The following is a 14652-nucleotide window of genomic DNA, read 5'->3' on the forward strand; positions in this document are numbered from 1 at the left end:
AATTCTAGCATTTTGATGTAGATTTTCTTTGAGGTAGAAAGGAAGATGCATACACACACACACACACACACATACACACACACACACATACCCCATAACCCACGGTCCAGTCAGAGGTGGCTAGACTATCTATGGTCACTGACACCTCTCCATGTCCTTGGAATAAAGGCTGTTTTTTACTTTATATTCTTTTATTGCCGAAAACTTTCAGGTTTGATTGAGAAATTTCCCGCAGCTAGAGGAAAGGAATTAACTCTCCCAAAGCAGTATTTACTATATTCATTTAGCAAGTTAATGTCAGATGACACCTTGTTGCCTAGTAATCTGCATGTATGGCGACCTAAGGGCCTGATGTTTTGAGATCAGGAGTCACTAGTTTCTGTGGCTCATCCTAGGTCATCTTTGTTCTGAAACCCAGCTTGCCTGGCACCCATAGGTGTGGTCAAATTCCAGCTTCAGTGGCTCAGAGAACATAATCCTGAAGAATCCCATGGCTCATAATTGCTTAAGGCTCTTTTTCCCCACAGCAACAGCTTTCAGTTTGTCAAAAACAAAGCAGTGGAAATATTGTTCATAGAACACTGCATAGATTCATAGCATAAAGATTACCAATCTACTATTTAGTACCTAATTCAGAATTCAAGAAAAATCAAAGATTTCTTCTCCAAGCCAAGGTCAAAGGCTGTTACTTAACTAAATGGATTTGTCTGAGAACGCTTCCCACTTTACTGTTTATTTATACTAACATCCTACTCCAGCAATACTCTTTTGCCTCTTGCATTTTTTGTGTGCTCATATCCTTCATAAAAATTATTTCCCCTATCAAGATGATTATAGTGTTTTTTAAAAATAGAAAAAAGGAAAAACAGATATTAGTGTATTAATGAATGAACAACTTAGAAATTGTCACACGGAAACACAAAGTTTTCAAAACAAAATATTTTATTTTACACTGAAAAACAAACTCCCAAATTTATCTAGATGTGGTAAGTAAGTAACTTTACATTCCTTTTTGATGGGCATTTATGCCAAGCAAGATTTTCAAAGCTTGCAAACAGGCAGTACTCAACAGTCTGTATTATACATTAGTTTGCAAGTCCAAAACGTTTTGAATTCTAGCATTTTGATGTAGATTTTCTTTGAGGTAGAAAGGAAGATGCAAAGTCATTTCCTCTACAACTGACTTGTTCCCAGTTTAACATGACAAAAGCTGGTGTTGAGTGCACATTCTTTCATTCTTAATCAATAGTTGCAGAAACTGTTGAAAGGAAGGTTCAGTTAGTTTCTCATTTTTATTTTCCAGTCAGTCAGGAAATCACCACCCCAGTTAAAGAAAGGAATGTGCCTGGGCCCAGATGACAACACCACTAGAAAATTTCACCCCCAGACCTTTTTCAACTTTGTCCACCAGCTACCCTTTGCCATTTATCTATTTCCTTCTCCATTTATAGATGCCATTCTTGGCTTGCCGTGCAAACTACAGTTTAGACAATTTCAATGTATGTATGACCAACAGTGAACAATAAGGTCCTCTTATTTTGGAGTAAAATTCTGATTTTTAAGACTACCTTATGATAGAAGGGTCACACTGATTCAATTAAGACATTCTTATCTAACCCAAGGCTTAGGTGGCAACCATTTGAACAAAATTATTTCTTAGATGAATGTAACAGGTCAGTTCCTCATGTCAACAATGATCAGTTTTTGAACTGCATTCAACTTAGAAAAGCAATCTCAATTTAGACCTTGAGCTAGTAATACTCTTCACACCAATCCAGAAAAAATGAAGTTTGCCCTGGCAGAGGTTTGACCTTTTCCTTCACTCTTCCTCCTGCCCCACCCTCTGTGAGTGATTGCAAAATAGAAAAGATCAAAGCCCAGTCAAGCACGCATTTAGAGGGCATTTTTCCTCGAATTTTTGTCACTTATTTCCAATTTTTATTTTACTATAAATTTTAAGCAAGCTTAGTAAATGTTTCAGCTATTTTCATCCACTGATAATATTTTACCATAACAAGCCCTTAAGTATATTTTAATGGCCAGAACTTTTTTGTATTTTGGTACCGGAGTGTTTGCCAAGCAGGTACTTATGCCGCTGAGATAAATCTCCGGCCCTGCAAGAACATTTCTAAAGTACAAATTGAGCTGTTGTAAGAGAAACCATGCCTCTATCTCAAATCTACTTATGTGCCATCTGAGCATTATTTCTGGGAAAAGCCTACTGAGGTGATGTACACGCACCAGTCTATAAAAAAGAACTAAAAACAGACAAAACTTGTAAATGATTTTTTTTAAATGCACTTCATAACCAGCTCAAGAATGGGTCATTTCCAGAGACTGGGGTTTGAGAACTAGTTGGCCATCATGTTTCTTGCCATCATTAGTCAATAATTTTACATGAGGTGAAGACTAGCAAAAACTTTTCTACTATATTAATGGTTCCAGCAACTTAAGGAACAAGTTCACCTCTAAAGTCAGCAACCTGCTCATCATAGTGGCCAGAATAGAAGATATAAGTAGGAACTAAATTACACAGCACTATTTAGGGACCAAGCTGTTATCATAACCAGAAAACCTCACAAAGAGGAAAGTTTTGGAAGTTCTCTGTGAAGGCATGGAACTTTTCTCTTGTCTCTGGGGCCAGGAAAGGATCTAAGAATCTTATATTCAATAGATACCCAAATACACTTGTAGAATGGATGAATAAATAAATCATTGGTCATGTTCATCCTATAGTCTTAATCCCTGAGCCAATAAACAAGTGATAGTCAGGATCTTTATTTTCTGTCCAGGAATAATACACTGGCTTTACATTATAGATGGTGCTTTTTTAGTCCCTCTCTAAGTCAGACCAGGTGGCTCTTTGAATAATTTCATTTAGTACTTAGCATCATCTTAGCAATACTTCTATGAATGAAAATAGAAACTCCTCTGACTCCCATTATACCAAACATGCCAACAAGGTGGTCTATCTCATCATACCCGTGTCTTACATATTATAGTTGTTTAATACTTTTTCAACTAAGAATTGTCATTTTTCACTGTGTCATATTCCCATCATTAAGCTACAGAGATAAACTGTACTTTGGTTTTGGTTTTAAAATTTGTTCATTCTCCTCAGCATCTAGTAATAGCACTAAGATTTAATAAAATTTTAAAAAACTAAACATGGTAACTGAATACATTTTTTACTGCTCAAGTGTTGTCCTGAATCTGAGTCACAGAATGAGCAAAAGCATTCCAAAACCAGTTGTTTCATCTTGATTCTCCTCAAACCTTTTAACTTTAGGACAGTAAGTGCTTCTTGTGGTTTTCTGGAGCTATAAAAAGTGCCTCCATTTTGTATTGAATGAATATTGCCTTTTTTGATTTTCAATATCCAAGTCAATGGGTCCTCTGGAACAAACCTACTTAATTTATCAAGCTACTTTGAAGAGCCAAATATTATTTAATCAAATTAAAGGTGTTTACTGCCTTCAGCTATGATCAATGATCTTATTCCCTCTATTAGGTCCATTTCACCTAATTTATAGTTAGGACCTAGAAGGCATATCCCACATAAACAAAGCTTTGTATATCAAATAAATTAAAATGATTACCACTTCATAAAGCTCTCTAAGCCAGGCCAAGGGGGTTTTAATTCACCTTGATCAGCAGCACTCAATAAGAAACTGAATGGAAAATCATAACATCTTGATTTTGTATTTTAAATCCACTTTCTCAATCAAGTCAGATGGTAAATAATCTAGAAAAAATTTTATTCCTCCACTTAGCTTAGAATTTATCACCTTTCCATTTCATCAATTCTACTTTCTTCCTGACTTCATCACTGAGTAAGGAAGGAGTGGTGAAGTGGACTTTTGGTCTGGATCTCATATCTACTACTGAATTTCTCTCTTGTGAGTACTCTGTACCCACAGGATGATAATAATAAAATGGATAATAAAAGGATGGTAATAATAAAATCATTTTTATATCCCAAGGTATGCAGTTCTGTATCTCACAGACAGAAATCATGTTCACTGATTAAACCGACAGTTAATGCCAAATTGTATATTTACACACAGACCTGTGTTGCAGGTTTAAAGACAAAAATCAATTTTAGTGCTTTTAGTTACTACCTCTAGGGATAACAGTAAATAATCCCTATTACTCACCAGATATTATTTATAAATGAATGGCAGTTTACAAATTATAAATTCTTTTTACACATAATTTCTACTGCTTTCCAGGAAACAATACGTAATTTATCTTTGCATCCTCAATGCCTATCAAGGACACTGACACAAAATTGATAATCATCCATGCTTGTATTCATTATTGGATGACTTACATATTAATATTGAATGTTCAATAGCTAAAACTTAACAATTTTAGCTTTATTCGCATCATATAACAGCTGTGATACAATTTCATAAACCTAGCATTTAGCACCAAATGAGTAAGTCAATAGTTACATTTATATGGTATATTCAAGTTCACAGAACCTTAAGACATATGTATTGCTTAGTCTTTAGTTTTAGTCTCATTATGTTTTCCAGGCTGGACTCATGTGATCCTGCCTAAATCTCTCAAGTGCTGGAACCAGATGTACATACCAATGCACGAAGCTGGTGTAACTATTTATAGTATCCTTCTCATTGTGAGTCCAGAATACAGTTAAGAATCTTATAGAAAAAATGCCTATATTACAGGAATGTTTTAGTCATACAGAAATATTTAAAATGTCTTTCATAGCACCTTACAGTATATAGAGCACATGTATATTCCCTTATCTTTTCTCTGTCACCAGGGAAAATACACTGGTTATCAATTTAATTTGATTTTGCCAGTAAATTCCTGACTGATTAAACTCAGTAAGTTCTCTTTCCTTATATCTAAATAATACAGAGCATGAGCTTTCCTCTTATTACATGGGAGAATCACTTGGTAGAATTTATCTAGAATTTCATGTATCCAAACAATAGTAGGTATGTATTAAGAGGTAGTTAATATTCATTCATTCATAAACAAGTAAGGAAGTTTTATTTCTATGGTGCTTTAATTCAATATGTACTTTAATATGTGCTTCCCTTCTGAAATTTTTTTTTCCAGGAGAGTATCTGTCACTTTGGTAGTTCTATTGCTTAGCATGATAACTTTCACACTAGAAGTTACCACAATGGCTTAAAATGCTTTATATTTGCAGTATATTTTCCAGTTTAAATCAGTTTTCATATGTTTTATTTTCTGCTAACTGGAATCATCAAAGCATTAGAAACACATTGGCCTCAAATATACAAAATTATTCACTTACTGAACACTTATTATGTCTACAGAGCATTATATTCGTTTTTTATTTATGCTTCTTTTAATCTTCATATCTATAGAGCATAATACAGTAGAAAGTATGTCGTTAAATTCATCAACACTGAAATTCACAAGTTTTTTATGTGTTTTAGTTTATAAAGCACACTCATGTATTTTTCTTCAGATCACCTAGATTTGATCATAAAGCGTCACTGCATCCTACTACCTGGACAGGGATAGGCACCAAGAAGGAAACCTATATCATCTGAAAAGATTCTCTGGCATGGGTAGCAGCCAAACCCACTTAGCTCAGAAACTAAGCGGTTCTTATCTCTTTAAAAGATTAATACTCTGCAACAAAGATCATATAGCCTGCAAAATCTAAAGTATTTAAACTCTGACCCCCTACGGAACAAAATGTGATGATCGCTAATTCAAATATTAGCTGTGCCTTATTGCCAATACTATATTAATGAGCACACCATACTTTTTTTCTTGTTATTTATACTTCATATATATTGTCAATCATTTACATCAACTTCTCTAAATCAACTTGAAACCAAGGAAAAGATTAACCCTGTTACCCAACAGTTTCAGGTTCTCTCATCTTGAAGTCTAGAGATGGGTGTTAAACCCAGGCATAGGTTTGGCACAATGCCTTAATTATTTGACCACTATTATGAGCAGGGAATTCAGATCTCACTCTGTACAAGGCCCAATCACCCTTTCATAACCATTACTAGAAATTAAGAGGAATCCTGTTCACTTAAGCCTAAAGAAGGGTGGTGAGCCAGCTGGTGCTTCTCAGAAGGCTGGAACATCTGTCTACTTGTCTAATTGTTCTCATTATCCTGGAGTATCTCTTCACATTATCTCTAGATAGCTTGGCACTTTCTTCCCTACACAACCTGAGGCTTTTACTCTTTCATCAGCTAGGGCTTCAAGGATAGAAAACACTGAAAAATATTTAAATGGATGCTTGCTTTTGAGTGAAGTAACAAAAGGCTTAATCCATAGCAACTGGATTTTGGTGCCCTTCTCAATTTGAATATATGTGAAGAGAAATGGAAGTCTATAAAACACTAAAGCCTTAATGAATGGCTAAAATCTGTGATGAAAAATGGGCTCAAGATTGGTCATCCATAATGCTGTTAATTTAAAGACACATTCTTTTAAGGTATAAGGCAACAACAAAAAACACATCTCAAAAGAAGCAATATTAGATGGAAATAAGACAAATGGAAGGGGGAAACTAAAATTGTCCAAGAGTAAGAAGTATAACAATAGAAAACAGCTTGGATTTACAGTTCTCATCTTGGAATTTCCCTGTTCTTGGAGTTTCTCCTTCCTGAGTTCTGAGTCACAGTCCTCCAGTTTCCAGTCTTTAGCCTTGAAATCTGTTTTTCTTAGCCCATCTGTCCATGTAGAGAGGCTTGATTTCTGGGTTTTATCTGTATCAAGTTTTCTATCCTTGGCTTTTATGTCTTGAAACCATGCCATTTAGGCTGACTCAGTTCTTAGGCCTTGTGTTAGGTCCCAATTGTTAAACTTTCCATTTGTCCTGCAGAAAGAGCCTTTGTTATCCTAGATCTCTGGCCTTCTAACTCAAGACTTGAACCTTCCATCCAACTGAGGTTACTTTCTATGTAACTGAGGTTACTTTCTATGTATCTTGGCTCTTGAGATTTATAATGGTCTCAGGCCTGTGACTTCCCCCTGTCTTGGAACATGGACTTTTCATGTCCAACCATTTGTCTTCCATTTTGAACCGTCTACCTCTTGCTCCTCTTAGGCTTTGAGTTTCACTTCAGTCCTGATCCGAGGGACGTATTTTAGTGTAAGATCATCTTTACCGGACAGCCTGACACGAGGAACAGCTCTGCAATTCTTGTTTTGATAGCCAACATTCTGCATCTATTGGAAAGGTGCTAGGGAGCTCCTCTGTCACACATAGTGCACACACATACATGTACATATGGCCATAAAAACAAAGCAATATCCAAGAGAGGATTACATGAAAGCAAAGAGCAGACACAGAATCATGAAGAAGCTGAAATATTCAAGTGTAGAAAAGAGAAAAGGAAAAAGCAGAAAAGTAATGTAAGCAATCAGACAGTAATGCTGAAATAGAAAATCACAAACAGCTGAGACACTGATACACAAAGGAGGAAAAGGAAAAGGAGAAAGGAAATGCAGAAAAGAAAAATGTGAGAAAAAGAATAGAAAGAGTAGAAAAGAGGACAGGATCAGAAAAAAAGCTGAAATGTCAAACCAAGAAAAGAGGAAAGTGACGATCACAATTCACAAGGACAAAAAGAAGCAAGGTATGAACAATAAGCAAAGTGCAAGAAAAACACACAACATGTGACCAAAGAGGAGACATAAAAGAGTAAGTAAAAGAAAAGCCAGATCCAGGAGAACAAAGAGAAACAAACAAAATGAGAAAAAAAAAAAAAGAGATATATACATCTAAGACAAGGCACAGGCCATACTTACGAACAAAATGAGAAAAAGACACAAAGAAAATTAACAAGACAAACATGGAAATGAGTAAGAAGACACACTCAAGGTAGAGAAGCACAAAGACATTCAAGGAAGGCATGGACAAGCAGAGAAATACACATTTATGACTAAGATAAGCAAAGTCCAACAGAAAAGAAAAGAAGTAAGAGAAGACAGAGGAGCACAAGGGACACAAAAAGAAAAAAATTGCAGTTAGTAACTATCACAAGTGATTATTTCTACCAATACTACTACTGATAATAAAAATATATAATAACACCAAAAACAACACAGGTGCTCTTCTACTAGTAAACTTTTAGCTTTAGGATTTTTTACACAGAACCAAAACATTTCACCTGTCACCAGAGACTGTCAGCGGTCACTTGTTTTGTGTCTAAGGAACTCCTTGGGTTGCCTTTTATTTGCCATGTATCAGGCACTGCACTAAGCATTTTATACTCACAATTTCATTTAACCCTCATTAACAGACAAATCTAATTAGAAACTTTAAATTCTCAAAAGTCATATCTACCAAGGAGCAAAATGGATTAAAACACAAAATACATGTTTTTTTTAACACTCTGCTACAACTACTTACAAGGATTTCCATAAAAGCCAAATGAGATTTCACAAACGAGTGAATATTTTAATAAAGGGCTTTTATTCAACACTCTCATTTTTTGGTTTTTCTTCCCCTATGCCTTTAAGAAACTAACTTGGCTTTTACCGTCTACACAATTAAATGGCTATTACAAGACCTAGTTTTCTTTTCACACTAAATCTGAACTATAAACAGATTCTCTTACAGATGGAGATGAGAAAGAGCCATGCTTTCAATAGAAAGCAAAACCTATCTTTTAGGCTTTTCAATGTTTAAGCCTATAAGAATAGCAGAGCACTTAATGCAACAAAGATATACAATAGGACAAATAGAGGCTAAATTTCTCTGATATAACTGGTAAGCAGACGGTAGTATCTTTTGAGTTATTTCAGTAAACTCAGTTGGTAATATGGGAGACTAGGGAGGTTAGTCATCTTCCCATCTCATTCATAGCTGGCCCTACTTCATGTTAGACCACCATACTCCATCTAATACCAACTCCAAACAGCTATAGGATTGCAGTATCAACTTACTTCATTCTGCTATTCTAAAATGTTATAGTACTAGGCATGTTCATCTTCAGATAGGAAAGGTGGCTTCCTTTGATGTGTTTACATTTCCTGGTCCTGCTGAAGACCCAGCACTTGCACTACTTTTGGAAAGGATAATGATTTAAAAGATATGAAAGGAATGACAGGAGGTACAAAAAAACAAGAGAGGAAACCATGTAAATGTTATAAAGAAGTACTGAGTACTATGCTATAGTTATAAAAGATTCCAATTAGTGAGCTATTAAACAATGCTTCCATAGAGTATAAGAAAAAAGTTAAAGCTGTTAGGTCCCTAGAGATATAATGAATAAAATTTCCTTTGTCATAATAAAAAAAAATTTTCCTTTGTCAGTAGAACAAGAAACTATGACCTAAATGGGAAAAAGATCATCACTAAAGACTTGATGAGTTACTGAAGGGACAATCACCAGTCAGACTTATACCTTAAATTGAAGACAAATCTTGTTTAAAATATCAACCAGCTGAAGGAGTTCCTTTAAACGATTAATAACTGAGATCACAAAAGTAAACATAAAGGTAAAAAGAGAATAGGGCCTAAAAATTCAATCCAAGTTAGTATTGTTTTTTGATACAGGGTCTCAGTGATTCAGACAGGCCTTGAATTCACTATGTCACCCAGGAAGGCCTCAAACTCAGTGATCCTCCTGCTTTAACTCAGCCTCCAGAGAGCTGGAATTACAGGAACATGTGACACCAACACCTGATTAAGTTAGCTTTCAGCAAATAAAAACTGCTCAGAACCACTGAAAGACAACCATGGAGAGCATTTCCAAAACTGCTATAAATGTTGAGTTGCTAGGAGGAAGTCATTCTCCCAATAATAAAATCTACATAGGGTAATGGTCTTTAAATTCTAAGTACAGGGGGCTAGGGATTTAGCTCAGCGGCATAAGCGCCTGCCTTGCAAGCAGGCAGTCGTGAGTTCGATTCCTGGTACCGATAAAAACGAAAAAGACCAAAGAAAAAAAAAAAAATTCTAAGTACAATAGACAAATTTTCTTAGAAAACTCTTACCTTAACTTTAACTTTTTAGGCTAACAAATTGTTAGTAACTTTCTCAATTTCTAATTCATAGATCTTTCTAGTCAAATATAGCTTTTTTTTTTCTGTCTTTTTGAGACAGAGTCTCGCTATGCAGTCCAGAATGGCCTTGGGCTCACTTTGTAGCCCAGGCTGGTCTCGAACTCGCAACGATCCTCTTGCCTCATCCTCCCAAGTGCTGAGATTACAGGCATGAGCTACCACGCCCAGCTAAATACAGCATATTAAAGGCTCCTTCCCATGAAAATATCTCATGGAATTTATATAGTACTCATTCTTTTTGAAAAGTATTAAGGGAATGCTTACACAGTAAGGATTTACTGCACTGGATAGTGACATTCATCTCCCAACTTTCACTTCCCTCATCAGCTCATCCCATCACTGACCTATAGAATATAAGGCCCTAGTTCTCTCCACAAAAATCTTGAGTTATAACCAGTCTCACATAGGAAGAACAGCATAGATCCTAGTTCAATAGATCTCACCTGATAATAATTGTGTGCTGTGTTTGGTTAGGTTTCCATTTGTAGTAATGAAGCGTCCATTAATCAGCAGGCATAACATAAAAAGACACAATTCTCATTTATCTTTTCAAACAGCTTATTGTGGGTAATATCCCATGGACATCACAAGGAACCTTAAGTTTATAAATGATTGGCAAAGTTCTCCTGTAAAGAGGGCTTCAAAGGAAACTGAGGACCAGGTGAAAGAATGATTTGCTCACGAAATCAGTATTGTTGATGTGGCAGTTGTTGTCCATGTTCTCCTAAAAGATACAACAATTTGAACAATTTAGTAGGATTCCACAACAATTCTACCTTAAACATCCTAACTCATGAAGCCTGCTGCCTTCACACCATCACTTTCACCAGTCTCACTCAATTGCTTTACATCAGGAAGCCGTTTTCATCAAAGCAGACACAATGAAGTACAAGCTTAGTGGAAAACTGAAGTATCTATTACACTGTTAAGGATAGCTTACCCATCTTGATGTATGCTGGCTGTCTTCGCATCTTCATCTTTCTATCTGGGTCTAGGAAAACTAGTAAAACTCCAGACCTAGGGTTTTGCCTAGTGATAGTGAGCTTTTCCCCTGGAGGATCCTCATGCCCCATCTCCACCTAGGGATCATCAAAGGGAATAGGTCACTAGCACGGCAAAGCAACAAGTCTATTCTCCCAAAGAAGATCTGGAAAAAAGAACAACAACAACAAAAAGAATGAATGAATGAATTTTTAAAATCAAGTACACTGGCAAACTATCTCAAAGTATAACCAGTGATTGATCTAACTCATTATCTACACTTTGTATGTATTGAAGAGTGTACCCTCCCTTATTGCTATATTGATCTCTACAAGATGGGATCAAAATACATGATAAATGTTTAGAAATTTTTTTTAATTTATGAAAGGAAAAGGAAGATTATTAATTTTTAAATTAAGATTACTAATGTTTTAATTAAGTTTACTGGTATACTTTAGATGCATATAATGATCATATTTCATTTTTAGAAAGATTACTATTAATCCCCTGGTATTACTCCCCTCACTTTGCCTCACTCATCCCATCTTTCTTGCCACCTTCTGAGGTAGTTCAAAAAGTTCTCTTTCCTGACTATCTTTACAAAGTGTGATAAAAAATATACTGAATTCCAATATTCAATGCCACCCAACAGAAGGGCACAGTTGTAAAAATATGACTATGTGTCCTCATGAGCCTCCTTATTCACCAGATCTGGTACCATGTGACTCCTGGCTCTTCCCTAAAGTTGAAATGACTATGAAAGGAAAATGTCTTAAATCAATTCAGAATATTCCAAAGCATAATTAATGACACTCACAAAAGAAGACTTCGCTATATGCCTCAGAACACAGAAAAAATGATGGAATATAGAACTAGGTATGGTAATGCACAACTGTAATCCCAGCACTCAGGAGGCTGAGGCAGGAGGATCACCAGGGGTTTGAGGTCAGCCTGGACTGTATAGCAAAATTGTCTCAAAAAAAGACAGGAAATCTAATAGCAATAGGGTCTTCAAACTACCTGTTTCTCCAGATGGCCTGCAAGAGTAGCTGAATCTTGTCCAAATTCTCAAAAGGAAAAATCTGAATTTGGAGTCTTGCCTAGCTGTCCATAGTCCTCAGGTTTCACATGCTTAGAATGTCCTTGACAAAAAAGATAATAAAGTTCAGTAAACTACCAAAACTGTTTAAAAAATCCTAACTGGAGATGGAAGGCTATAATATACAACCTGAAGTATTAGACACAGTAAATGTCTCCTGTTTGTACTTTCTAGCCTGTCTGGTTTTCCAATGGTCCTGAGATAACAAAGCACTGGATTAGGCATATGAAGAAAAAGAACTCTATGAAAATATGAGTCAAACATTAAGGGCTGACTAAATCTATAGCTAAAGGCCATCCTATTGCTAGACATACTTTTATACAAGGTAGCAGAGCAGCTGTTTTGACTATTTTTAATAACTGGCTATCTACCTTTATCACAGGACAAGTTTGGTGAAACAGGTCTAAACCCAATCTGCAACCATGTAAACACTTTGGAAAATATGATGTGGAGGATACCAGGATGGTAAACCTTGGAAATCTAAATAAACATAGGGCTGAAGATTTCTCATTAGGGTGACCAATGATATAGGCCTTTATGTTAATATCAAATAAATTAACTAGTATATAGAAGATGAGTTACTCAACTATTGTCTAAATAAATTGTCTTGTAAAATGAAACAGTGCTCTATGATATTCTCAAAATGAGCGAAACAAGTTTTAACATCTCTTGGAAATGTCCTTCCCCATCCTTATACACCTAAGATTAGACAATACACCCTCAAATCCAGGCTTTCAGTTAAGGAAGTTCATACATATGTGTATTTACTCAGCTCCTTCCTGAAACCCCCCATTAATGAGTGGAAATAAACACTCCATGTGCTACCAAACTTACCTAAAGAATTTTTTTCATTTTTTTAGGTAGGATCACTATGTAGCCCACGCTGTCCTCAAATTCAGAGATCCTCCTGCTTCAGCCTCCCACATGCTAGGATTACAGGCATGAGCCAAAACACCCTGCAAAAATTTTTAAATTAGCAGTTCCAAATGCAAATTCATTTATAGACTACTTACGGTATCTAAAAGGAAATAAATATTACACACATACACACCTGATATTCTGACTGCCTCAGTGGATATTCTGACTCCCTCAATGTTATATAAGTTGTAGGTTACTGCAGTGTATAGGTAGGTTATTGCAGTGTATATCTAGACTACCTTGCTATTTTGTTAGGTTGAAGAAGGACTATGGCTGCATTAATGTTAGTGTCAACCCTCTAGTTTTGTCTTATAATGGTAATGACATGCTCAAAGAACATGCCCTTTCCCTTAAAGGGACAGATCTAATTCCAGAGAAAGTGGTTAAATTCTATAAGTGATTCAGAACTACAAATCTAGTGTGCAATATTCATTGACAAGCATTTTAGGATTCCGCTGTCATCTTCCTCTATGTTTCAAGAACTTCTTAATGCATTTGTTTTATTCATTAAAGTTTGTACACCACCATTATGATTTGTTCATTTTTGCATCCTCCATGAGAAAGCAAATTCCTTGGCAGAAATCATGTTTTTGGTTTTGTTAGTTATCCTAATGTCTGGCACAATATTTGAATTAAAACAGGTATCTCAATTTTCAAAATGCGCACAACTTTTTTGACAATTGCCAGATTTTCTCAATTACAGAGATTATTTTATGCAATGAATTAAAATGCAATTCCAAGATTCACCTTAGGATGCTATCTAGCAGTCACCAATTCACCTAAAATCAAGTCATCCTTCCTCTTGAATCAGGGTGCAGAAACCAGCTCCAAATTCATCCTTTTAAAACAAATTCCAATGATAGTTATAGGTGATATTGAATAATAATTTCATGAATAGCAGGAAAGCATTTTTTTTTTAATTTTTTTTAATCAGTACCGGGGATCGAACTCATGACCGCCTGCTTGCAAGGCAGGTGCTTATGCCGCTGAGCTAAATCCCCAGCCCCAAGAAAGCATTTTAATAAACATAGATCACTTTTTCTCAAATTGGGGTGATAAGAATTCTCAGGGTGCAGTGGATATATTGTCATGCATCTCTGAAAGTTCTAGATAAGGTATGTAAATCATGTCTTTGACAAAGATAACTTAAAATTTGAAAACTTGTTTATACTTAACTCTCTTAAATCAGCAATCCACAAAACACATACTCTTTAAGACCTCAGAAAACTGTTTCTTTAAAAGGTACTTCATTCTGAAACACAGCTAGAGCTAGAGGTAGAGAAATAATGCCACAGACCACATTCCAAAAAGATTCAAGGCAAACATATATTTCCTTTGGCTAGTCAGACAATAGTGTTAGGCTTTGGGGGTGGGGCAAGCTTTTAGAAACTGTGGACATTGAAAGGGGCAGTAAAAGAAGCCCAATTTATTTATATGGTTCTCTTGTTGCTCCTGCTAGAATGTATAGATGTGCAACAAAAGAAGTTCAAATTTTATGTGAAAGAGCATTTTTCCTCAATTTGGATATCTGTTTGATTTATATCAACGACAAACTTGTTTTAGCTTGCCGTGGTACCTGTTGAAAGAGGGGAAGGGAAAAAGGTATA

At 35.7% G+C, this 14652-nt stretch overlaps 1 long non-coding RNA gene across 3 annotated transcripts in view; it reads right to left on the minus strand.

Moving 5' to 3' along the window:
* Window positions 1-924: 924 nt before the first annotated feature.
* The window catches only part of LOC101789203 (uncharacterized), a 30953-nt gene continuing 17225 nt past the window's right edge, over window positions 925-14652 (minus strand). The window contains exons 2-7 of one of the 3 annotated variants that reach the window (XR_010046596.1): window positions 12962-13083; window positions 12049-12170; window positions 10988-11194; window positions 10491-10771; window positions 6595-7919; window positions 925-1258 (exon numbers count right to left, since the gene is read on the minus strand). This is a non-coding gene — a long non-coding RNA (uncharacterized LOC101789203). Of the gene's footprint in view, window positions 7920-10490; window positions 10772-10987; window positions 11195-12048; window positions 12171-12961; window positions 13084-13792; window positions 13884-14652 lie in introns of all 3 variants that reach the window. The other 2 variants (XR_010046595.1, XR_010046594.1) reach the window with 2 other exon arrangements.

This window comes from Cavia porcellus, unplaced genomic scaffold, assembly GCF_034190915.1.
Source record: "Cavia porcellus strain 051 isolate PalLab524CR breed Dunkin Hartley unplaced genomic scaffold, mCavPor4.1 scaffold_3, whole genome shotgun sequence".
Classification (NCBI taxonomy): Eukaryota; Metazoa; Chordata; class Mammalia; order Rodentia; family Caviidae; genus Cavia; species Cavia porcellus.